At 37.7% G+C, this 25,572-nt stretch overlaps 1 protein-coding gene across 19 annotated transcripts in view; it reads right to left on the reverse strand.

The window, feature by feature from the left end:
* PARD3 (par-3 family cell polarity regulator) overlaps nucleotides 1-25,572 on the reverse strand; it is a 642,085-nt gene that overhangs the window by 424,014 nt on the left and 192,499 nt on the right. The gene's annotated exons all lie outside the window — the stretch shown is intronic.

Below are 25,572 nucleotides of genomic sequence, written 5' to 3' on the forward strand. Positions count from 1 at the left end.
CACATTAAAATCAGGAAGAGACTTTAGGTTACAACTTGACGTGAAACATCAAGTTCCACAGCATAACACAAAATGCTATACGCGCTCTAAACCAAAAATACAACACGTAGATCCTATTTAAAATTCCGTAACTGCCAATTATTATTTACTGCTTTCAAAACTAATAGGTCTTCTAACTGAATATGAGGTTTTAAACTTTGTGTGTCATTAACTTATACTCCATGTTAGTGATGAGGTGCTGACAAATGCTTTCAGTGAACTAAGAATGTGAAAAGTTCTGAAGAGAGGTAGTTTAGGTTCTTTCTTTGTACTAACTTTTTAATGCTGGCCTTTTTTAAACAATAGGAAAAGTTAGAGTGTCTGGCGCATGGCTTAAAGTCAAGCTTTCTTCTTAAGTCATCGAAAAAGAAGAACATAAATGCTTCATCATTTAAAGACTTTACTTTCTAAGCAGAGTAATCCCCATAGTTAAAAAAGAATTTTAATATAAACTGAAAGAAACTTAATATGCCAAGTTAATCAATGACAACTCAACAGCCTTTCATAAGGAATCAGGATCCCACAGAACTGGGGCCATTTTTTAAGTATTGAGCTTTAAGACTGGGACAAAAAAACTTTTAACAGTAGGAACTGGTATATTTTTATCAAGACTACACCGACTCTTTCATCTTTCACAATGAGAAAAATAGCCAAAATCATTAACTCATGGGGAACAATCTAGAAAACTAATAGTAAGATATTTCGATGGCATTGAGTACAATATTTGAGGACCTATTAACTGGTTGAAAATGGATAAATAGATGCAGTCTTTTAAGAACAGTAATTCAAATGTTAGCTTTCAAGACATGGACTGTGGTCCCAATCCACTGAAATAGAATGATGCTGCCACTATTCTACTTGAAGAAAATGTTGGGAAGTTTTACTTATATTTTTAAAATTCAATTAGAAGACAAAATCTTGTATATTGCATGTATGAGAAAAGGATCTCCTAGGAAAAAAATAAGTCAAAATAACTGAGGAACAAAACAAAGTTATAGGATCAAAGAATAATGAATACTTCAAGTTTTGCTTTAACTATTAGAAAGCCTTGTACCAAATACATGCCTTAACACTTATCTTGCATTATTATTCTACTATCCTTATTTTTTTCTAATATCCTCAAGATGTGTTAGCTTTTTTGTAATCATAGGTATCGTATAAGGCCACTATGCCCAAATTCAGTGCCATCCCCCATTTTCTGAGAAACACCTCCACTCACCCGCACACCTACCTTCCTACCACCCATCCAAAGGGGTGGGCGCCTGGTAAACACAGGTGTTCTGAGTGGTTCTACTTCAACCCCACGACCACTGCCACCATCACTGCACCTGCGCCCTCCCCTTCCAGCCACACTGATGAGATCAGAGTTGGACTTTTGATCCAAACTGGACCAACTGCACTATCTCCCCAAGGAACTTGCAAGTGGGACTGAAAGACTGAAGGAGGCTGGGACTATCGTAAGGCACATTTAGGGATGTGAGACAGACAAATTATAACATGGAAACAGAGGAGCAAAGAAAGCTGCTCTAGGGGAGGAAGAATAAAGCCGAATTCCAGAAGCAAGCAAGAATTCACGTCTTGAGAAGCGGGACTTTTGGTGTTCCTAATGCCGTTTTAGACCCTGTTCCTGTTCTTGTGCTGGTTGAGGTTATGAAGAACCCCTCTGGTACCATCCCAACTTCATTCTTCTTACACTAACTTCACTTGGTTATTGTTATGTGGAACATCAAGAAACTCAACTGAATACAGCCTCACATCCTATATGCAATAAAGGTTTAACATATGTAACTGTGCTACCACTCTTCAATCCCTTGGCTTAAGATCATTTAGATGAACAAAGTTAAAATGTTTGGGCTTTTTCTGTCCATACCTGTTCCAATCATGGACTTCAAGGGCGATAACTAAGCCTCCCCAACACACTCTTTCCCTTCTACTAACCCACAGCCCTTCACTTTTCTATGTCCCACCCGAAAATATCTAGACAAGGATATTTCTGGTTCATAGATTGTCTGCATTTTATACAAAAACTTTCTGAACATATACATGTACCTGACCCCATCCCACCAGCAGGCACGGGTGATAAAGGAAGGTATAATAGTGGTTTTAACTTTCTCAGCCAGTAGCACAGCAATGCTCAATGGACCCATTGGTTCACCCGGGACAGAGGAATATCAATCACCAAACAGTAGGTCACTGTTATCACTAGAATGTGATTTTATCTCTGAGTAGTTTGGGGAAGAAAATAGATGAGAATTGCTCAGCTACTTGAAAAGTAGGAATTGTGCTTTATTCAATATTATATCCTTGGTGCCCAACACATCATGTAGAATATAGTACATGCATAGAAAATAATTACCAATCAGAATACCTAGAAAATACAAAAGGCATGATATAATTATTATTATTATCATCATCATTATTATTTTGCCAAGACTATTTCTCAGTCAAAGAGAGATGCAGACAACTGTGGTATTACTGGCCGTATATAATAGATTTGGACAAAGTAAGACCTTTCAAACACACCTCCCTGTAGGGACACATTTCTCAGCTCCTACTTACTTACTGACACATGGGTTGCACATCTCTTTGCTCAAAAGTATGGCTCAAAAGTGAGTCATTATATCCCTCATTGCTACAGCCCAAATGATCTATCACGGCCACATCAGAGGCGCATTTATGACTTGCTTATTCCAAAACCAATTTGAGTGCGTGCTGTTACAAAGTTTTTGGTAGCTATAGTTCTTAACAGAAATTCTGCTTCATTTTATCAGCCATATGGAATTATAGGCAAGAATCACATTGTAAACTATCATCGTTGCCTTGATCTTCAGAACGACCGATAAAATATTTATCGTGCCTACAAACTCATTTCCTCAAAGCCCTTCCACGATGTCCGCTCACCCCAAGTATACACACTCAGCTTCTATTCCAGTTACACGGAACCACTGATCAATTAAATGCTGCTTCCAAACCCACACATTTTCTATTCCTTCTCCCTGAGATAAACAACTCGTAAAGGATTAAAAGACTTTTCTTTTTTTTCAAAGTCTTAAGTTTCCTGGAGACGCTATGCCAAAGCACTCCCTCTTGTCCTTCTTCTGTCCTCGGTCCACATGTCCTCTTAGTGCTGGTACCACACTCTGCCTTTCACTTTTTACTTCAGCTAATTGTGCACCGCTTGCCAGAGCTCAATCTGATTGAACCGATCTTACTGACAAAGCAGTATTTTCAAATGATCGAAGATAAAAAGGCTTGTAGGCTAACTGGTACAAACTCGTTATGATTTTCTATAACCCACGGCTTAGGGGTCTTGTCCTCTTATCTGTAACTGCTAAGTACCCACGCATTTTTAGCCAAGTGTCATAAACTCTACAGAATTAGCCAGAGATGTTTTTTAAGCCCAATTTTATTTTAAACTGTAAGCGTCTGGAGCTTTCACAACACTTTCTAAAAGAACAGTGAAACACCGAGATGTAAACTCTACCTGAGTTGCAATAGTTACCAGTCAGAATAGACACATACCAATGAAAGAGAAAACAAGATTGCTACCTTTTTAACATCCCAGCAAGTCAAGATTCCTTAAAGTGAATGCCCACTCCTCAATGTCACAATTTCCCCTGTAAATCATTATTCCACAGTTTAATAAACAGGCTTACTCACCAAACAGAAAGACACGCAATAGCTGGTGAAAAGGACGACTCCCAGGACAGCAGTATAACCTGGCCTTACTTGCCGATGAGAACAGAAGTGATTATAACAACAAAAACGCACTTGAGAGGCTTCTACCGCTTGTCAGACTGAGGAAGAACACAATGGGCGTATTTAAGATGATCCTGGGAGCTGAACTGAGATCCTTCATGTTGTATAGAAACAGGCATTTAAAAGGAGTCCGTGAAGAGAGTTTTCTTATTTAACAAAGTATCTTTTACAAAGTAAAGGATTTTAAAAGTTTGAATTAGAAGCTGACATAGGTCATGTGCCTTAATTACGTGCATGATGAGATCTAGTATGTCCTACTGAGTAATTCAAAATAGTGGTAAACGTTTGGCTTCCCAGGCAAAAGAAATTGCTTAGTTTCTAAGACTTAAACATGAGAAACCATAACTAACCATGATTTCGTGAAGAAGAATCAGAGTCCAAAACAGAATTTGGGGAGATTTTTTACAAACCTTTAGAAGGCTGACTCTACTATACCCTGAATATTTTATTCCATCTGCTTCTATACTGGGGTATTGGCATATAGCAGTAATATTTCTCAAACCCAGAACAACTGTTGTTCAAATCTAGGCCATGCAGAAAAAGTTAATGATACCACAGATATTTATCAAAAGCAAATACTTTTATATATGTTAATTCTAATTCTAATGCTTAAAGAGTTTAAGGGGTTGTTACATGCATAGGACTTGATAATGAAGAAAGGACACAAGCCTAGTACCATGTCACAGAAAACCAAAAGGATCTACTAAATGGAAATACATTCATTTCTTTGGTTTCCCCCTTCTAATGCATTTTTTTTAACATTTATCTTTTTTTTTTTTTTTTTTTTTTTTTTTTTTTGCGGTACGCGGGCCTTTCACTGTCGTGGCCTCTCCCGTTGCGAAGCACAGGCTCCGGACGCGCAGGCCCAGCGGCCACGGCCCTCGGGCCCAGCCGCCCCGCAGCACGTGGGATCTTCCCGGACCGGGGCACGAACCCGCGTCCCCTGCATCGGCAGGCGGACCCTCAACCACTGCGCCACCAGGGAAGCCCAACATTTATCTTTTTAATCCATGAATCAGTGAGGACAATATTTTGCTATTTATGGGTACAAAACAGCCCTGTCCTAGGTATACCAGGGTATACTTAAGTATGTAACATCACAAGATACAGTAAATTTACTTTACTAGACAGTACAGCATTAACCAGAGATATACTTCAATTAGAAAATGCTTTAAAATAACAAAGTCAATGAACATTTGACTGTACAATTTATTCTGTCAAATATAAATGTTTGTCAGTGTATGTGTGTAAATTATACTGTCAGTCTCAACACAGCCGAGTGCTTTTGTAAGCTGCAAAACAATTAATAAGCAACTCTCTAAGGGGTGTACCGAAAATTTTCCAGAACACGCCAGATATCTGGTCAAAGATAAGGGATAAAAAAAATTTTTTTGATACATGGCTCTAGCATTAGAAAACAATTCCTATGTTTGAAAGTCAGTGTCAACAGATGCAAGAACTTTATTTTAAAACTTCCAGGGAGACAAAGCCTTTCAAGAATGGGGCCAGAACCCTGCAATCTGGTTTGGGGGTGGGGGAGTGGTTAGGGAACGGCAGAAAGCACGCATGCCCAAGTTCTTTTTACTCCTTTTTCTTTTGAGACAATGGTATTAAATTTTAATCACGTTTTCATGAGTTCCAAAGGATAGCAAGGGGAACAAAGTGTCAGCCCTCTTTGGATGTGCTGAGGCATTTGCAACAAACTCAGCTTTTTCATGCAAAACAACAGAATTTGAGGTCAAATTAGTCTCTATCCTTTCCCTCTGGGCATGTACTCAAGTTAGGACTCTGTCAAACCACTATTTGGGGTAAAGTTTTAAAGAAAAAAAAAAAACAATTCTTGTGGTAAAAATAGGTGGCACTGCTATTCAACATTAAGAGAGCAACAGCTGAGGTTCCGATCCTGAGAAAGGGGCAGGGACCAGGAAATATTCTTGATTACTCCAAATTTCTGATGCAAATTACACTCTGCCTCCAATCTTGGGGGGCGGTGAGGTGGGAGGAGGAATGAGAACGAGATATCGCCTTTACCACCACCCCAAACATTTTGTGTTGCAGGCGTTGAATTACTCCAGCCTTAATCTTCATTCACCATGGCAATTACAAAGGTGAAATGACGGGAATCTTATCTTGCTAAAAGTTTACCAACTGCTTTGCATTTTTCCTCTAATTTCGCACCAGTGTCATCAGATTTCTCAGTTTCAATTTCTACTCATCCTTATCCAAAATCATATTCATTAAAACCAGGTACAGGGTGGAGGCCATGCTGAAATGTCATCCTCCCATCAGACAGCCTAGTAATCGGTGAAGCGCACTTAGGACCATTGGTGGAGCTCACTGCATCTCTGCTCCGAGGACAGGCAACCAGGACCACTTGCTTACTCTGTAGGTCCATTTCGGTTTTCCATCTTCCAAGTTTCTTATCAGAAATTTTAAGGGAGGATTACCATTTAAGTTTTTTTTTTAAGTCTATCGTTTCTATAACTGTTAAAACCATTTTGCGAAACCAAGCAGAACGTAAACAATTTCAACCAAATGAATCATTGTTTAACTTAAACTAATGCATCTTTCTAGTTCCGTGAACACCAGTTAATTCTACTCTATACTAACCATGACACTGCAATCATTCAACCTTCTAAATACAAGCATATTTTGTATCACCATTCTTTTAGTTACCCAGATTATAAACTTCATACTGTAATATGTTAAGGACAGACAACAATGACTCTTTGGGGGTTTTCAAGATCTTGAAAATTAGAGTTTAAAACACGTGCTTTAGAATGAGTTGCTGGAGCCACAGGGCTCAACAGAAGCACTTAACATATTACTCCATAAGATATTATGAGGCATTTCACAAATTCTACATCCAATTTCTATTTAATAAAACAGTCAATTCATTAGGAAAAATCGTGCTAATGAGAATATCGAACACTGTGTCTTGTATACGGAATCTATATATACATAAAAGTCATACCTGTCTCCAAAAATAAGGTAAATCAGCATTACAATAAGGTAAGATTAAGAGCATCATGTAATATCCTGATGCCCAAAAGGAATAAGAAATTGCACTTTATAATGGAAAGAGCTTAAACTTCAGAGGACCATGTATCTGTCAGCTGATCCTCACCTTGGAGGATCCGTCATCTTGGACTATTGACCTTCTTTATCCATGAAATGATGTTAATAGTTTATAAGGAGAAATTATATATATGACAATTAATTCACCCTCTGGTAGGTAGGCTGCATACACCCAAACGTTAGCCTTTATATTCATACATAAATAAATGTTATTTATCTATTTAAAATATAAAAATAAATGCTACAGGGGCTTCCCTGGTGGCGCAGTGGTTGAGAGTCCGCCTGCCGATGCAGGGGACACGGGTTCGTGCCCCGGTCTGGGAAGATCCCACATGCCGCGGAGCGGCTGGGCCCGTGAGCCATGGCCGCTGAGCCTGCGCGTCCGGAGCCTGTGCTCCGCAACGGGAGAGGCCACAGCAGTGAGAGGCCCGCGTACCGCAAAAATAATAATAATAAATAAATGCTACAACGTTAGTTACTCAATATCCTTGCCAAACTCCTTCATCACTAACCGAACCCCAATTTTTTCAGTATCTATTTGTTTCTGATTGGCTATGTGACTTCTTGTCATTTGATTTCATTTTCAGGATTTGCTTAGGGAAGAACAAAGAACTCAATTCTAGCCCACAGGTCAGCAGATCAGGTCTTCCTAGGGCTTTGGGGATGGATTTTAAACTCACGTTGCTGGAATGTGTGGGATGGAGCCACTACAGTGCTTTTGCGATTCTGGGAAGAACCAGCCTAGACGTTGAGGATGACAGAAAAGAAAGAGCTGGGTCCCTCATAACATTATTGAGTTACATAATTAACAAAACCTCACACGCTATTTTAGGATATGTGATTGTGCAAAGTACAGATTCTCTATTGTTTCACTCTCTCTTGCGTGGCTTTTCTATTATATGCATATAGGTTGAGTAGATATTTGGGATGCTCATGTCCTGTGAGAATAGATAAACACATTTTATTATCTCAGTCTATAATTGCAAGCCATTAATATGATAATTTTTCATTTATTGGTGGAATAAAAGCAACCAGCACTTCTCAAATGCTCACTGTAATTCATTCATTTCTTACAACAAGGTTACGAGGTAGGTACATCTCTTATCCCCAATTTAGAGACAGGTCAACTGAGGTCCAGAAAAGCCAAGTAACTTGTCTAAATGCACAGAACTATTAACTTGATGAGCCAGGATTAAGTTCAGGAAACTGGCTCTCCAGCCCACTCAGTATTGTTAAGCAATACTGTCTGTCAAATGAATAGCATTAAAATAAATTTAGACCATTAATGATATTAATTGCTGGCCAGAAACCCAAGATAATTTATTGTCCAATTATACCCAATTATGAGAGCTAGTTTAATTACATCAAGACAGTTCTTCATCTGGTCACTATTGAAGACCATATGGCCAGATAGAAGACATAACATTGAAAGATTTAATCCCATTTTTCTTAACTCAATAAACAACTTGCTCTTTAACAACTTCTGTGTTGTAATTAGTTTATTCCCGATTCTTAAAATCTGAGTTTTTAGAAAGTGATTTTGATGCCTAGTACACCTGGGAACCTCTGCCTCAGGTAATTATGGATGACCTTCACTTTCAAACACAAAAGGACAATGGTCCCCTTCTTTAAGTGTGTAAGCTCACAACACTAATTAGATCACCCGGTTTGGTGTGGGGAGACAAACTTCGAAAAATGCAGGATTCAAATTATCACGATAATTGGCTTTTCCTAACTTGTCCCATTTTCTAAATGGCAAAAAATAAAATAAAAATAAAAGTCATGATTCAACTATTTTTCCACTTTATCAAAAGGAAAATACCAACCTTGATTTTTCAATGATTAAACAAAATCCAAAGAACTGACTGTTGACAATCCAACATCCATCCTGGGGTCACCCCAAGGATAAAGCAGGGAGGGAGCTCTTCTTACTATGGGGGTGGGGGGTGGATTTCAAGGCTCAGTCAACAACCCCCTGCCGTGTGGGTAAGGAACAATGCCCAGCCCTGTCAATGCCATAGCGCAGAATGAAATTTTCTACTTTGCAGAAAGTTTTGAACTATTTTTTTTCAGAGATTGACAGATAGAGCTGTGCATTCTTGAAAATGATGTGAACGTAACATGAAGCACCCCTGAGGGACATTTCTATACAGGTCATTATAAGCATCTACAAAGAGGCTTAATCTTAGAACAAAACACAGATTGCGACTAATTCCACAGATTAAAATCCTTAAAAACCAGGTCAGGGTCACAGAGTTGGCCCTTCTGACAGGCAAGTGCAAAGATATCCTGGGGGAGACAAGGTGTAAACTCAGGGGGGTAATGAGTAAAATGTATGGTAAATACGTTATTCAGGAAATGCAGTGAGAACATCTGACCCAAAATGGTAGAGAAAGTGGTGCAGAATGGATCATAAGGCAAAATTTACTTGTGTAATATCAAAACAAAGAAAAAAACAGGCTTTAAACATGAGTTGTGTGTTTTCTTTTTCCTACATGCGTTTTTGCTTTTGCAATGGAAAGTATCACATAGAAGTCCCACAGTAGTTCATTTACAGTGTTCTATCTAGATACTAATTAACCAAATTAATCCAAGAGTTTTTGCAACTGGTACGTCCGTCATGCATCCGGCCAAACAACACACAAGATGCTGATCTGATGGCTGTAAAGCCAATATTGCTCTAAGACAAGAACATGTCTTTAAATGTTATTATTAAAACTCTTTTTTGTACTATTTTAAGGGGTAAACTTTTTAAAAAAAAATTCTAGAACTGTTGAGATACTTTCCGGATGCTTTTTTAAAATGTATTTTAGGATAAAATCTAACTCCTCTATTTATAGTCACTTCCTCCGTAAAGACTTGGAAATAAAGAGCAGTATAGACTAGTTAAGAAAGATTGCTACACAGGAAACTATCAGGAAATGCAATTTATAGCGGTTAGTACAGTGCCCCACGCAAAGAAAACAAGAATCTTGCCGATCCAACCTTCCCTGAAAACAGGGTTGCCAGTTAACGTGCAACAGAGAAAAAAGATATTCAACAGAGTGTGAATATCAGGGTCTGTAAGGTACTCCTGTTACACCATGAACTGATTTAGTATGTGTTCTGAAAACGAAGTACTAATCTACTAAAAAAAATTCAGAACACAATGTCAATACAGACAAGCACTCGTTTTAAAAATAGTGGTAAAGAATTGAGACCATTTTAAATTAAAATAGTAACTAAATATGGGTGTGTACATATGTAGGAATGTTTGCTTGGGTGTAACGAGTATTATGAAAATTTAAATCACCAAATCATTTCTGAAACAGTTTTAAACCTTAAGAAGACTGTGTCCTTTGACATTTTCTTTTTACACTGATTTGACTTAACATTAAACAACTGGTCTGGTCAGAATTTCAAACATTCAGAGGCTAAATTCATCCATGGAGTACTACTTCGAATCGTTCATTAACACAAATACACAGAGATGCAAACATCAGTTACGTACTTTGACAATTTAATCTAATTTTAACATTTCCAGTGGCTTTTAAAGTAGTAAGAGCATTATTCGTTTAAACAATAAGATAAACACAGGAAGAGCAGAAACCAGCAGTTACAGCTGGACACTAAGCTATCAATATTTTACCAAGAAGCCTTGCACAATAGACTTGACATTTCCAGATTTATGCTCCAGCCATCTGTCCTCAGATGGTGTGATATGTGTCATTGTTGAGGGGCTAGCTAGCAAGCACGATTAGTTTACTACAAAGTATAACCGAGTTCTGCCTGTCGCAGAAGTACGGATAGGTGGGCTAAGAGGGAGGGAAACCAACTGTCTTCCGTTCACTCTGCGCTTCTCTTCCAGCGGAGCCATCAAAGAGACACCATCCCTCAGCCGTCCCTTCCAGGCTCCATGGGTCACCACCAGGACCAACCTTCCAATCTGTTATCGATGCTTCCTACTGAATAGAGGAGTTTCAGGAACTACCTTCCAAAAAAACCTGCATTTTATCCTGGCTGGGACTATCACGGGACGGAAAAGTGAAATCAAAATTCACCCAGCTGAAGTTTTAGTATTACAGATGTGAATGACCTTCTCCACCACGATGATCACACTTTTTTTTTTATAGTCAACCAGTGTTGTAGGAATCTTGTCATTCATTATTGGCAAAAGAGACACCTATGAAGAAGTTTTAACTCATTATGATTTTAAATACTTTTGTTATGAATCAAAACCTTGTTCAATTTGAAAGTGTCTATACAATAAAAAAGAAAACTTGTTTCTCTGATAATTACACCAGAAAACATAAATCATATTTTTAAAATTTTAAAGAAATAAAGGGGATTTTATTTTTCAAAAAGCCTCTGACATTTTCATAAATAATAAAACTCTGAGGTCTAAGAATAAGAATAATAACATAATTAATAATATAATAACAGAGACATACAGCTATGGGGCGGCAGAGCCAAGGGTAACCCCACTGTGTTCTTCCCAGATGCAGCAATTTGCAAGTTAAAGAACAGAGACACTGGAGTCAGATGCTAAAATCCTGTTCCAGAACCCGCTCGCTGTTTGACTTCGGGCAATTAACCTCTCTGAACTTCAATTCCCTCAGCTGTAGGCAGGACACACTCAAATGTCAATTGCCCAATTCCCTTCCGAACTTTTATTTCTAATAGTGTTGCATATGAAATACTTCAACTGACACAGGCAATTACATTTACAGTGTGTCCTATTACCTCCAGATTAAAAACGTTAATAAAGCCTTCCAAAAACAAAGAATCATTCCTTAGGATGATTAATAATTAACAGGTATTAATATTCAAAGCTAAACTCATCATACTACTTTTCATACTATCTAAAAATATATGAAAACTTTTTAAATGCCAGATAAACGGTATTCCATAAATAACAACCTAAGGTATGACCAAATCATTCCCAGAGCTCTTCTGAGCAAGCAAAGACAGTAACACGACGTTAGCCAAGTGCAAAATAAGAAAAGCTTTACTGCATTAAGTTTTAAACACCAGCATATGGAAACTATAGAGAAACTGGAAAATCCTTTTACAGAAGAATGGGGGTGGGGGGGGGCTGATCTTATACCACAAGAAAACTCACACAGATGTTGAATTTAGTTTTGATTTTCAAATCATGAGGGAGAAACTGACTCAAAATAAATATGCACTGCTATATAATACTGCATTATAAGTGACAGTAATTTTTAACAAGTCACCATCACTAAATGCTACCAAAACTTTTAGAAAAATTATAATATCAGAAAAAATGGTGAAATTAAGTTCATCCATACCTGAATGAATGAGGATTAACTGACCATTGATTAAGCAAGCCTTCCCTTTCTACTCAGACAACTAGAAACAATAGGTGAGATTATAAATATTTTCCATACCATTATTAAAGGTTTTACATCTTGCTAAAATAAAAATAGGAACAGGTGATTCCAGTGCCACCAATACATATTTTTGCTTTCCTCAAGCAGACACAAAAAATAGGCTCAGATGAAATTTTCTAAAAATAGAAAAACAACACACATGTATCTAATCCTTTAAGAATCTTCATACTTGAATTCCAAAAGTTGCTTCCTCTCCTAGTTTTAGCCAAAACTCTCAAAAATATACTCAAAATTTTACCTGTTGTTTGAGTTATTTTATAAACAACTCTGCTGGTTTACCACAGTGCTTAGCAATGTTTTCCTTCTCAGTGGTGAAGATGGGCTACAAAGGACTATTCAGGAAAAATTAAGATGTGAGGGACTGCTTTTGTTTCCACCCAAAACTCCAATCGGTTATTAAGTTCCAAACTGTGACAGGGGCACAGTAACTTATTCTTACAGCTAGATGAATGTGAATTAAAATTAGCACCCCTCTTTAGATAGTAAAACGTTCAATTCTGGGATTCTATGAAAGGTAGCACAGAAGTAGGTTTTAATTTTTTTATCCTCACGCCTCAGTGAGCAAACTGAGTTGGCAAAGCTCGGCTGCCACGTGGGACCCAGGAGTCGCTGGCTTTTGGCTTAATTATGATGATGATGCGAACAGCTAACATTACTACTGCACTCGGTATAGGCTAAGCATCGCTCCAAGCCTGTTACGTATACAATTCATCTGGTCTTTATAACCTGCGAGGTAGCATTAACATTATAAATCAGCTACTATAAAACATAAACAGTTACAAGGCTTCCTCTTCAGCAAAAGGTAGCAAAACTAGCAATAATTTTAAATGACAAAGCAAGAACCCTATATATTTGGGGAATAAAGTAAATGACACACCGAAGAATAATAAACCAAAAGAACAGATGGAATGGAAACTTTTGTTGGAGAAAGCAATGACTGATTCAACTAAGAATGCTAATGTCCCTAGCAAAACTGAACCATCAGTTCAACTTCTTGGAACACTGGGGCTGTGAAATTACTCTCTTGTTTAATGTACGAATTCATATTTGGGCCAATTTGATGTGCATCACTGGTATAAAGTTAGCTCCTTAGGTAAACAACAATATTTGTTGTTTTGTTTTTAAGTTCGCTAACAGGAAAAATAATACAGGACTCCATATTTAGTGAGAGAATGCAAACAATACTATTATGCTTTATCTAGTAAGAATATCTGGCCTTGCATTACCAAAGCAATGAGAATTTACACAAAGAAAACACATTTCTCAAACTGATACATATGAGTGTACGAACCACGGATTATGAAAGCAAGCAACTGTTAACTCTGAATACCATCTACAATTTTTTTTGGATTATCTTGAAAATATTATTGATGCTCTAAGTAAGAAAAAGGTTTTGTTTTACTTACAAAACTAATTGATCCAGGGATTTTCCCAAGTAAGAAGGTAATTTGAAAAAAAATGCAGTAATACGAGTTGAGATGAACTGAGCTGTGACCGAGTTCATCTTAGCCTAACCAGCATCGCATTCATGGCTTTGCTGCTCTCTGCTTCTCCTCTCTTACACAAGAACTCATAAATGATTTTTTTCTTTTTAACAAAAAAAGATAAACAAAATATAACTACTAGATGCAGTAGTAAAAGTAAATGATAGTGAAGCTGTCTAATCTAATGACGCAAAGTGATATAAAATTTATTTGGGTGGTAGCATTTTTTTAATAATGATTTATTTTATATCCTATTTCTATACTAAAGGCAGCACTTAACATTTTCTGCCTTATTTAAGATATTTTGTGGGGGTCATTATATCACACACCGGTATTACAATTTTTGGAGATTTAAAATAGTCTCTGTAGTTAACATCAAGAATTTCAAGGATCTATTATAGTTGTGGCTTAGAAGGATTTCACAGCATCAGCTTCTGTGTAGTTTCTGGATTGAATCTGCTTAGAGCATCCAGTTTTCATGAAACACTATCAAGAAGTATAACTTTAGGGCTTCCCTGGTGGCACAGTGGTTGAGAGTCCGCCTGCCGATGCAGGGGATGCGGGTTCGTGCCCCGGTCCGGGAGGATCCCACATGCCGCCGAGCGGCTGGGCCCGTGAGCCATGGCTGCTGAGCCTGCGCGTCCGGAGCCTGTGCTCTGCTAACGGGAGAGGCCACGATAGTGAGAGGCCCGCATACCGCCAAAAAAAAAAAAAAAAAAGAAGTATAACTTTAACAAGGAGTTCTCCAAGAGGTCTTTTGACGTTATGATGCCATTTGTTTTCCAGTTAGGTAAGGCTTGACCATTTACATTTTGGATTAATATTTTTATAAGTAACTTCCTTTGTATTTGCAATTTTATCCTGATCAGTCAAATTAGCATATAATACATCTTATAAATGTTAACATTATAGAGTAATATAATATATCCTTTAAGAATTTGAAAGCTTTCTTTTCCACTAAATCAGAATCTGCAAAGGAAGAGCAAGACAAGGAATAAGCACTGCTTTTTCAAGCTCTGCAGGTGATTTTTATGTGTCGTCTTCAATAAATGAGTCAGTTTTAAAGATGTTTGGGAGTTTCCTGGTGGCCTAATGGTTAGGATTCAGGGCTTTCACTGCCATGGCCCAGGTTCAATCTCTGGTCAGGGAACTGAGATCCAATAGGCCGCACGGCATGGCCAAAAAACATACATATTTTATATAAATATAAAAATAAAAAAGTTGTTTGACAAGAGGGTAAAAGATAGGGCCTCCCCAAATCTCAATGCGTTCGTTTCAATGGGAGTCTAGGGTAAAACACATTAATGACAAAAGACTATGCTTGAAACACACAGGCTGGCTTAGGTGCTACAGAGGAGAGGGCTACAGATCCAGAACAAAGCAGTGCCCTTTGCTTGTCTCTAGCCCCTCTTCCTACCCCAAGTCTACCCATCCTGACCTCAGAGAGGTGGTTGGTTGCTTTGTCTAACTTTCTCTCATCTGCTCTGTACCTCTTTCAGCTTTTAAGAGCTCATAATAGCCAAATCAGAAAAATCTTTAAAAATGAATTCAAGTCAAATGAAATCAACCACAGAAACACACTGCATTTATGACTTTACATTTTAGGGCAAGAAATTTTTGAAGAAGACTATCTGACCAGAGGGGTGGAGGAAAGAAACAAAAAAACGACAAAAGCATTTTTGGACCATATGAAATGAGAGGTAACCAGCCGGTGGCTGGTCTTCCTTTCAGCCCTCATCTCACCCCAATTTCATGTTTCACTCCCTGACTGCAGTCATCAGAACTCTACTGAAGGAGACGGCTGTGCGAATTTATTGAAAACCAAAGAAATCGCTACAGAAACAGTCTCCAAAACCCAAAGAGAATCCTGTAAGCCGACCAGTGTCAAGATCTGAATACTAACACGTACAAATCCAAGTGTAGACACCTCCATGATCATTTTAGTTACAGTGGTATGAGTCACCGTATAGTTTCTCTGCATCCAACGCATAAAAAGGAAAGGGCATCTGGTTTTCAACATCATACTCCCTCTAAAACAACTTGCAATCAATTAATGTTGTCAGCAGCAAAACTCAATTTTCTCCCCTGCGTGCAGGGGTGAACACTCAGGACAGACTGGTAATTCCCGTTGAGAGTGTGGCTAAGTGTTTCTAAGCAACCTTGCTCCATCATCTTCCCTGACAAAAACAAGGGAAAGAGTCTGAGCTGAGGGCTGACGGAGCTCTGAATACTAATGTAAGGAGGGGAGCTTCCTTACTCACTTTGGGGAGAGAAACACAGGAGCAGCTGCTAGCTGTAAATAAATTCTAATTAAAATGGTGTGCAGCTCCTACAGCTGAACCCAAGCCCACTGATGAGGTTCCCTCTGCAACTGTCCAGCCATGTGAGCTGGACTCGTTCATATACCTGTATATTTAGTTTTAACAAATGATTTGTGTGTGTTTTCTGGAAATTACTTGGGGGGAAAACCTTCCAAACATGTCCATTTATTTGCTGTGGAATTTGTTTAATCCTCTTAGGAACATTTAGACTGACAACATTCTTAAATTAGCATCTTTGCCCAAGAAACCTTTCCAGTCACATGCACTGAACTATATGACAACCCAGAAGGAAAATTTAAAACGTTTCAAACCGCTGGCCATGCTGGGAACACCACACAGCACAGCAGAACGAATCCAATTTGAATGAGAATCAAGGATGCTTTTCTCCTCACACCCTTTTCCTCCTCTGCACAAATCCATCACTCTGTTGCTCTTGTATCATCCCCTACCTATAAAATGGGAATGAGAAATAACGTTTTCCAATAAAAATGCCATAGAACTAGAATAAACTTTTTAAAACTGTAACACCTCCTCAGAATACTTTAACTACTATTCAGTAAAAATACCACAGAAAATTTTTGAAAATTTGAAAAAAAAATTTTTAAGGGAATTTTAAAGGAAAATAATTTTTAACTGAATCGTATTCTGGGCACACTGAGAAGGTTCTATTTAGAGGACTTCTACAGAGTTTTTTTTTTTTTAATAAATAACCTATAAAAATACACCCAATATTCATTAGTAAATCTTTATTTCTTATTTTTAAAATTCTTAAGACATGCCATTTTTCTTAAATCAAATGAGAAGGTATTCCTGTGGCAATGAACAATAAAGTTACCAAAGAAGACACTATAAAATGGCAAAAGCAACTCACATTTTGCCAAGTGCTATGCTTTCCATTCACAATTATCATCTCACTTTAAACTGACAGCCCTGAAGTGAGTTCTATTAATCAGCCCGTTTAACATATGAAGAAACGAAGGCTCTGGGTGGTCACATGTTATGTGCTAGGTGAAGCCAGGATTCAAATCCAGGTTCTCTGTCTACACAGGCTGTGCCCTTACCAATTCACACTCATATTTCCAACTTCTCAAACGCACTCAACCCCTGAGGTAATGTACATGTCTTATGTTTCTAAGAGTATTAGGATGTACCCAAGTACACGTACTAATCAGACTTTTATGTGGGCAAAATTTTTATTTTCCAATTTTTCTGAATCAGTTCAGGCTGAATTCCTATTAGTTATGAGGAGAAGTACTGAGGTAAGGGGAGGGGGGAAGATATGCCAGACATATACAATGCCAAGAGATCTGCTTAAACAAGAAAGCAAAGTATTAAATAAACCACTTTAGCAACATCCTTTTCAGTAAACCCTGGTGTCTAAGTATTATCTCAAAGGAGGGTGAGCCCACCTGCAGCTCTGCCTTCCTGCCACTCACCCTGGATGACCTTGGTTTCCTCACCTGTGAGACAGGTGTTCTCCCAGGAAACTTGGGAGAGATTAAGCGAAAATACATGAAAGAGGCTAGTTCATTGCCAGACAGTAGGCACTAAATAAATAATACCTACCATTTTCACTGAAGAAAATAATTTTAAATCTCCAACTAAACATGCCTGATAGAATCTCAAAAAGGACTTTAATCTGCTTGCTAAAAATTGCAAAATGAGATTTCTCTTTTAAAGGCTGTACCTATTCCCCATACTTTTTACTAATTCTGGCTGTTATCCTTAAAATTTATTCCAAAAACCTGGAATCTCCCCTATTTAAGTTCTTTAAGCTGGAAATCCTGATCAAACTTGGGCACATAAAGATTTACACCGTAATTCACAGAGTAAACAAAGACTACAGGCACAGTGTGCTCAGGACAGGCACCTAACTTCAGAACAACACTAGCTGCCAATCAAGTGAGACTCACTATTTGAATACAAATCAAATTGAATGTCATCAAGGAGGCTGACAGACTGTTTGCCCCATGAGATGACTCCTTATCTGACTTAAGTGATCCAACACATTTATCATTTAATTTCTAACAGAAAATGTAGAATGTGGCTAGGGTTCGAAAGTAAACATTTTTGTTTCAATTTCTTTTTTCCCACAAAATATAGGTATCATTAAAAAAAAAAATAAGCTTACCTACTTGAACTCATAATAATAAATATTCAAATATCAAACACTTCTTGACTTAAATTCCTTTCAAAAAGCTAATAATTATTATATTTCTTAAATACAGCATCTTTAAATATAAATTAACACGTATTTGGGATTCTTGGGAAAATATGTTCTAGAAAAACTTTCAGCTAATTTTTAAAGAAACCACTGCACAGAGTTTCAGAAGTGGAAGAGAATAATATTGTAACTCAAGCCCTTGTTTTAAATGTGGGAATACTGAGGCCTCAAAAGACACATCAATTTGCCTAAATGCATATGTTATCCCTCAACAGGAACTCTAAAACTAAGATCCAGGCCTTTGAGAAACCAGGACTTGCTCTGCTGGTATAGAGCTGAACCTGATGAAAATGGATTGTGGGAAAGAACCAGAATGCTGGGGGCCTGGACGAGGCAGCAGTGGAAAGGAGGGATTTCACTTGGTTATGGATGAGAAAGAGAATCTCACAATCACGATATTATAGGCAATCCCTCAAGTGCCTAAAAACTACCATTTAACACACCTGACACCGAAATAGGCATGAGTTGATTCATAGGCTAACTAGAAGGCATTCTTTGTCACAAAGTGAGCCTTTTTCCCATTCGCTCTCCAAAGAAAGGAACAGAAATAGAAAGCTGATATTAACTATTTAAAAATTTACACCAAGAACCAAGGAATTCCCCAGTAGAAATGTAAAGACTTGCTGGAAGTTACGTGAATTTATTGCCAATTCAGTTGTCTTAAAAGTTGTGCTATAAAATATATTGTCCTTTGCTGTTCCAAATCACATTTGAAAGAAATAATAACTTTCTTAAGAGTGTTTCTGGAATTTTCTTCTATTCTCTAAAGCCAAATCTCAGACCCTTAAAGACATGGTGGGCTGGCATTTTGCCCATTGTTCTCGAGGCACTTTTTTGTTCCTTTAAAGAATAAGGGGGTGAGGGGGTATCACATAGAAAACTATTGCAGCATCAAAGCTGCTTACATTTCCTCCTGAAGCCTTGGGAAATAATGTCCAAAGTAGAAGCAGTACAAAAATCTAGCGTGAGGGTTACTAGCGAGAAAGTGACTTGTGAGAACAAATAATGCTCTCCAACGTCCTTTTGGAGCCCCTAGTTTAAATGAATCCGGTGATTATCCTAATACTATACATGCGCCTCTACATGAAAGGGAAACCAGGCGCCCTTCTTCCCTCCTTTCTGATGCATGGAATGTGGACGTGATGACTGAAGCTCTGGCAGGCACTCTGGACCATGAGGTTGATGGGTTTGAGGATAACACTGAAGTGAGTCAGGCATCTGCTTGCTTCTCTGACCCTGGGGGGTGTCATACCAACCAGCCCTGGGATGCCGATGCTTGACTCGTTTATGTAAGAGGGAAATAAACTTTTAGCATGTTTAAGCCACTGCTGTTATCTGGAGAATTGGGGGCTGTATACTGCCACGCTTAATCCTAACTAATAAAGCCAAAGATTCACGAAAAAGTATTTACCAGATATTTAGTAAATATAATTATAAAAAGAATGATACAGAGATCTCAGTTTTTGTTTTAATGCTATGATATGTAAACCGAGTTCAAGCGAATGCCATTAAGCGAATGTCTTAAACAAGACACCGAGGAGAAAAAACAAAGTTGACTTTGCAGAACAGACACCCAAGGCGCCCTCCTCTGCAGACAGCAGGAAAGCCCTACTCCACCACCAAGTTCAGAGACACGCATGCTCCCTGCTCTCCTTGTCTTTGGGTTGTGTTTTGTCTTAAACCTTTGGAAAAAGAAGTGAGATTGCTGGTGAAACCATTTCAGGAGTAGTTCCTAGCATCCAGATTCCCTGCTTCTTCCTTTCCTCCGTCTCCTTGAATGTTCTGCCACACACTTCATCAGGCCAGCCTTCTAAATTGAGGAAATGCAGCCCAATCAATCTGCTCTTAGACAGAGTTAAGAAATAGACAGTAAAAAAACACAATTAGGAAATCTTATCTTCCAGGCGTCACTGCACAGATGAAATATGAGAATATATGTGAATCCACTTTGTAAACACTAAAGTACAATACAAATGATATTAGTATTGATTCTATGTTAAACTCATCAAGAAAGGAGAAAAGAACATTTTCCCTACCAGAAGGAGAATGTGCTTTGCAATTTTCTATCACTTTAATACTTCAAAAGTTTCTATAAAATTGATTTTTTTAAATCAATGCAAATGAGGGGCTAATTCTAATTCCTTTATCTCCACCAGTTTAACATATATCAATAATGCTACAATTTCCAGGTATTATATTTACCAGAGCCTTTGGTATACATGAATCATACAGTATGCCAAATCCTTGGGATCCTTAACTCAGGTTAGAAAACCTACGCTTGATACATGAATTTGAAGACACGAAGATGCCTGGCATGTCCTACTGACTTCAAGCTATTATTTTTCAAACTGTTGCTTCTTCCTGGCCCAAAGCAGACATGCATTTGTTGCTGTGAGGCTCTTTAAGTCAAAAGGGCAACCCATCATGACTGCCTTGGAGACAGAAATCTTATCCTCCTCCTTGTCCGCGTACACATAATATCCCTACTTTATCCTAACATGAAGAATGACTACTGATGTTACTTCAGAAAATAAAATGCCAACATTCTCTAGTCTAGTAAGGAGGAGAAAGCTGTGTGCTTAAAGACCCACGCACTGCGTATAACACACGTGGTAAGATGCTGCAACTTTTCGAAGCTAAAGCCTGAACGTGTAAAATAGGAATAACGTTATGGTGAAGGGCATTCAGAGGCTAGCTCCTTGGTCCCACTTCATCTTTCTCAAGTAGCAGTGTGCAGTACCTTGAGAAAGACAGCAACGTGGTACCCAACTCATCAAAAAGTTGAGTATCTCAATAACTCACAGTAAAACAAATGTCATCTAGCTCAACGAATTTTCATGTGTGTCTCTACAATATATGTCCACCTTTTTTTTGAAAATTTCCCTTATTGCATTAGAAGTTCTTGTTTTGCCCGGTCGTAATGCCATCTAATGATGAGAGGGTAATGGAGCTGACAAATATATATAATAGTACTCCAAGACTACCACTTGATATTTGTTCATCATATGGACTAAAAATCTTTAGGTTAATTGTACATCAATATCATACCTAATTCACATAATAATCAACTGTTATTTTATTACTATTATCTCCTGAAACAGTCATCTGGTCACTAGGTTTTTCCTCCCCTTGACCCATGGATTTGATGATTTTTCCCCAGATACAATAGGTTTTTGAAAAGAAGTCTTTTTCACCTTTTGCTATTATACTAAACTTGCATGTTTGACCCTTCATTCTTACTAATACTCATAAAAAAAAAGGGACCTCCCCTTCACTATTATTTGTAGATGCCATTAATATACTGCTTAGCTAATTCTTCCAGATTATTAAAAAATATATACATATTACCCTGTGGTTCTCTTCAATTTGATATGTTTTCAGTAATCATTATCCCTCTGGATAGTTTATTATACATTTACCATTTCTTTATCCAATTCAGTTAATTTGGTATATAAAATTTCAAAAAGAAACTATTTTCTCAAAATCATGATATTTAACATCTCTAGCCTTTTTTTAATCAAGTAATTCTACAGAACTATCAAGGAAAGCAATCAGGTTTTTGTGTGATGATTACTGCTTTAAAGTCTCTGGTCCTGTTTCCATTATCTTATAGATGTTTACACATTCTTGTTAATGTTATTTCATGAGCCTATTAAGAACTGAAATTAAACTAACTGGATGCTAATTTTTCTTTTAAAAACAATCTACTAAATTTCCCCTGCTAATTCTTTATTATTTCTAGTACTAAGGCCCACCGCTTTTTCTAATATCCCCCTTTTTTTGGCAAAACTCTAAAAGCCTACAGATAGCACCAACTCTATGAGAAGAGAAGGTGATCGTGGCCTGCAGGTGTGATTTCGGGCCACTGAGCACACATACTTCCCCATCCCCCAAACTGTTCTGCCCCTATTGCAGAACAACTGTTGCACAAGAACAGTCCTGAAGGTATTGCCTTTTGTAAAATCCCATAACATTATAATTTAGATAATTTTTAAAAGGTGCAAAACTGTAAAAATTATTTGTGTAAAATGAGGGAGGGGTGCGTGCATTTGCTCATTTAAGCCTAAACTCACTCTAGAAGGACACACACACACACACACACAACACTGGGTGCCTCCAAGGAAGGAACTGAATGGCTTGAAGATGGTGGTGGCAGTCATACCTTTTGAATTTTGAGCTGTATCAAAGTATCACTTACTCAAAAAATTCGGGTTATCATTCCAGACCAAGAGAATCAGAATCCTCCGCAAGATGTTTACCAGAATTTTTTTTAAACAAACTATTTTCCCTAAAATCCCATAATTCCAATATCCATGAAGAGAAAATAGATTAGTAAATATCAAGCAACAGTCACTACTTTAATGCTGATTAGTTTTCAGCCCCAACTGAAAGATGTAGAAATAAAAGACACCTAGAGATAAAGATATGGGAAAGAGGTATTAAAAAACAAGACTATAAAAGAAGTAATGACCCTTTAGGAACCTCATCATTGTCTTTGGAATAATTACTTGATTAAAGGAACTCAGTACCAAGGATTTGGAAAAGTACCAAGAGGCAATCTAGTAGGATGAATTGAGTAGGAAGACACCTCAGACCATTCTCATTAAACATCAGGTTTCTCCTTGGGCTAATCCTAAATGAAAAACATTTCCTTGGCTTCTAGAATTATCTACCTGCACAGTCCCCTTAATGCAAAGTGTGGGTGGGGGGCTGGGGGTGGGAGAGAAGCAAGCAGGGAAACAGGGAGAGAATTCTGAAATGTATGAGTCAGTACACAGGTGGATTTGTTCCCTGCACAGAAAAACTGACAAATCCATGTTATGAGTAACCCAAGCATTTAAAACTCAATTTTTATATTATTATTATTATAACGATCTTCACCTCAAAAAAATGGAATGCATTTTGCTCCCAGAGTTAAATCCAACCATAAAAAGCAGGCATAGTGCTATCTCAAGGACAAAGGAGAAAAATCATCATTTTGGCAAAGGAATTCATGTGCCAGGGCCTAGATGCCTTTGAGCCTTTCCAAAGGAAAGATGAGTTATATATCATAGTCACCGTGGTGTTGGTGGCAATGTTCTGTTTTATACACAGAGATATGCAGAGGTCAGGGGCAACTCTATTTATACCTCCCACGTGCTCATGCCTCCCCATCCTGAGAGTTTTGTGCAAACATTATGTAAAACCATGACTGGTTAGCAGTACAAGGATTTTATACAGGCCAATGAGGGTAATCATTTCACACATCAGTGTGAGTAAGTGCTCTAAGATTATTTCCACTAGCACTCCGACAACGGCTCAGGGCTGGTTCATGGGCGTTCGACTTGTGTCACTGCACAGGGTCCCACGCACTTAGTTTAATGCTCTGCTGCTGCAGTTTCAAACTTATTAATCATTTTTGAACAAGGGACCCACACTTTCATTCTGCACTGTGACCTGCATCCTACTGTAACTTTTTAAAGGAAACGAGTAGTGAGAAAGACACAGGTATATTATTAATGTGGGTTTTAGGCAAAAATGCTATAGGGTAGAGAGTAGGGGATGGGAGAAATAAAGAGCTGTAAAGGAGGGAAATGATAGATTGGAAAGCTAATGCTTGCATGCTAGAGGCTCACAGCATAAATAATCAAATAAGAATAAATTCTGTAATGAATAAATGCTAGCTATCATAATGAATTCTGTAAAGTGTATTTTGATGCTATTGTTTATGATAAGCTTATAGCTTTAGAGATGATGAAGTAATTTCAAAATATTCTGTAGAAGGGCATTTAAAATAAGTCAACTTAGGAGTAAATCTTAATAACGTATTTTAGCAGTATGAAGATATATTTGGTAAAAATGCCTATGTAATATCTTTAAAATAGTATTTATGTATTCAAGTAAGGATATGCAACAATTAGCTAATTTTTGTTACTTTTGGACATTCACATTAACTATTTAATGTGTGTACTTGATTTCTAAGATCTTTTTGCAGGCAAATAATAAACTCTTACACTCTTAAAAACAAAAGAATAAATTCTGAACTTTCTCGAAAATAAATCATTATATACATATAGATGTAGATATACCCATATCCACATCTGCATATGTACATCCATAGTTAAAGGTTTTGTAAAAGTTCAACAAATAGTTCTTAATTGAGCACTGCTTTGTACCCAGTGTATAATATAATAAATGTTACAATGACAGACACAAATAAACCATACTAACATTCACCACAGAGTTAATACACATTTTTGTAACACAGGATGTGTATCATTTGTAATCACCTATTTAGATTAACTACTGCACACAAACACACACACAGACACACACACCTTCCAGCATTGAAACCTATAAATCACTGAATACCTCAGAGCTATTAGAAAACATTAACTCAATTCCTCAAGCTAAATTACATTTCACCATTTCCATCAATGGACTTGAATAGAACCTTGAGATGATTAATGTTTTATCAGCGATTACCCAGACAGGGAAACAGAGAGAATGCCATCTCGAATTCAGAATGTTAGCTCAGCACCACTGAGGAAGTGATGGCTTGAGCTGTCATCTGTAGGAGTATTATAATTATTTAAATTTAGTGAAAACTTGAAAAAGTGTAACTCACTTAGGAATTCATTTCTGTCTTTTAAGACTTGATATTGTTTTCTTGCTAGAAGCCAAGAGATGGGAGATTGTGAGAAGCCTTGGAAATCCCATGGCTAAAAAAAGATGAATAATTCTTCCATCATCTGGGCCCCAGAAAGGAGGATGGGGGCATGGGTTTACAAGCTTCTGCTACTCGGCCGTTTGAAGATGAACCATCTCTCATGGATTTACATTTATTACAACCTACAATTATGACTTATGCCTCTTCCCGAGCACTCAGACTATAGCTTCCCTTTCAGATCACAGAGAGCAAAGAAAAGGTTTATTACTTCGAAAGTCAATCCAACACCCTAAGGACAATGCCGAGCACAGGGGAACGTGTGCTGTTAGTAAAGACTCTTCAGTCAAAGCATGCTGTTTGAAGGACCTAGCATGTGTGTAATAAATTTGTAAGAACAGTGTCTTTGAAATGACCCACAATTTACACTTAATGACTCTTACATTTCAACTCCTATTTCCAAGTAGTACTAGAAAGCCTCAGTAAGAGTATACAATCATTTCTGCCATGAGGAAGTGAACTTGGGTGGACCCTGCAACCCATTTACACAAATACATCACTGAAGCCTGTGCAAAAAGCTCTTCAACTCTTCTCTCACATGGCTTGGCTACATAGAGACCAAAACAAC

This window comes from Delphinapterus leucas, chromosome 2, assembly GCF_059928025.1.
Source record: "Delphinapterus leucas isolate spDelLeu-1000000601 "Yukka" chromosome 2, BTC_Dleu_Yukka2, whole genome shotgun sequence".
NCBI lineage: Eukaryota > Metazoa > Chordata > Mammalia > Artiodactyla > Monodontidae > Delphinapterus > Delphinapterus leucas.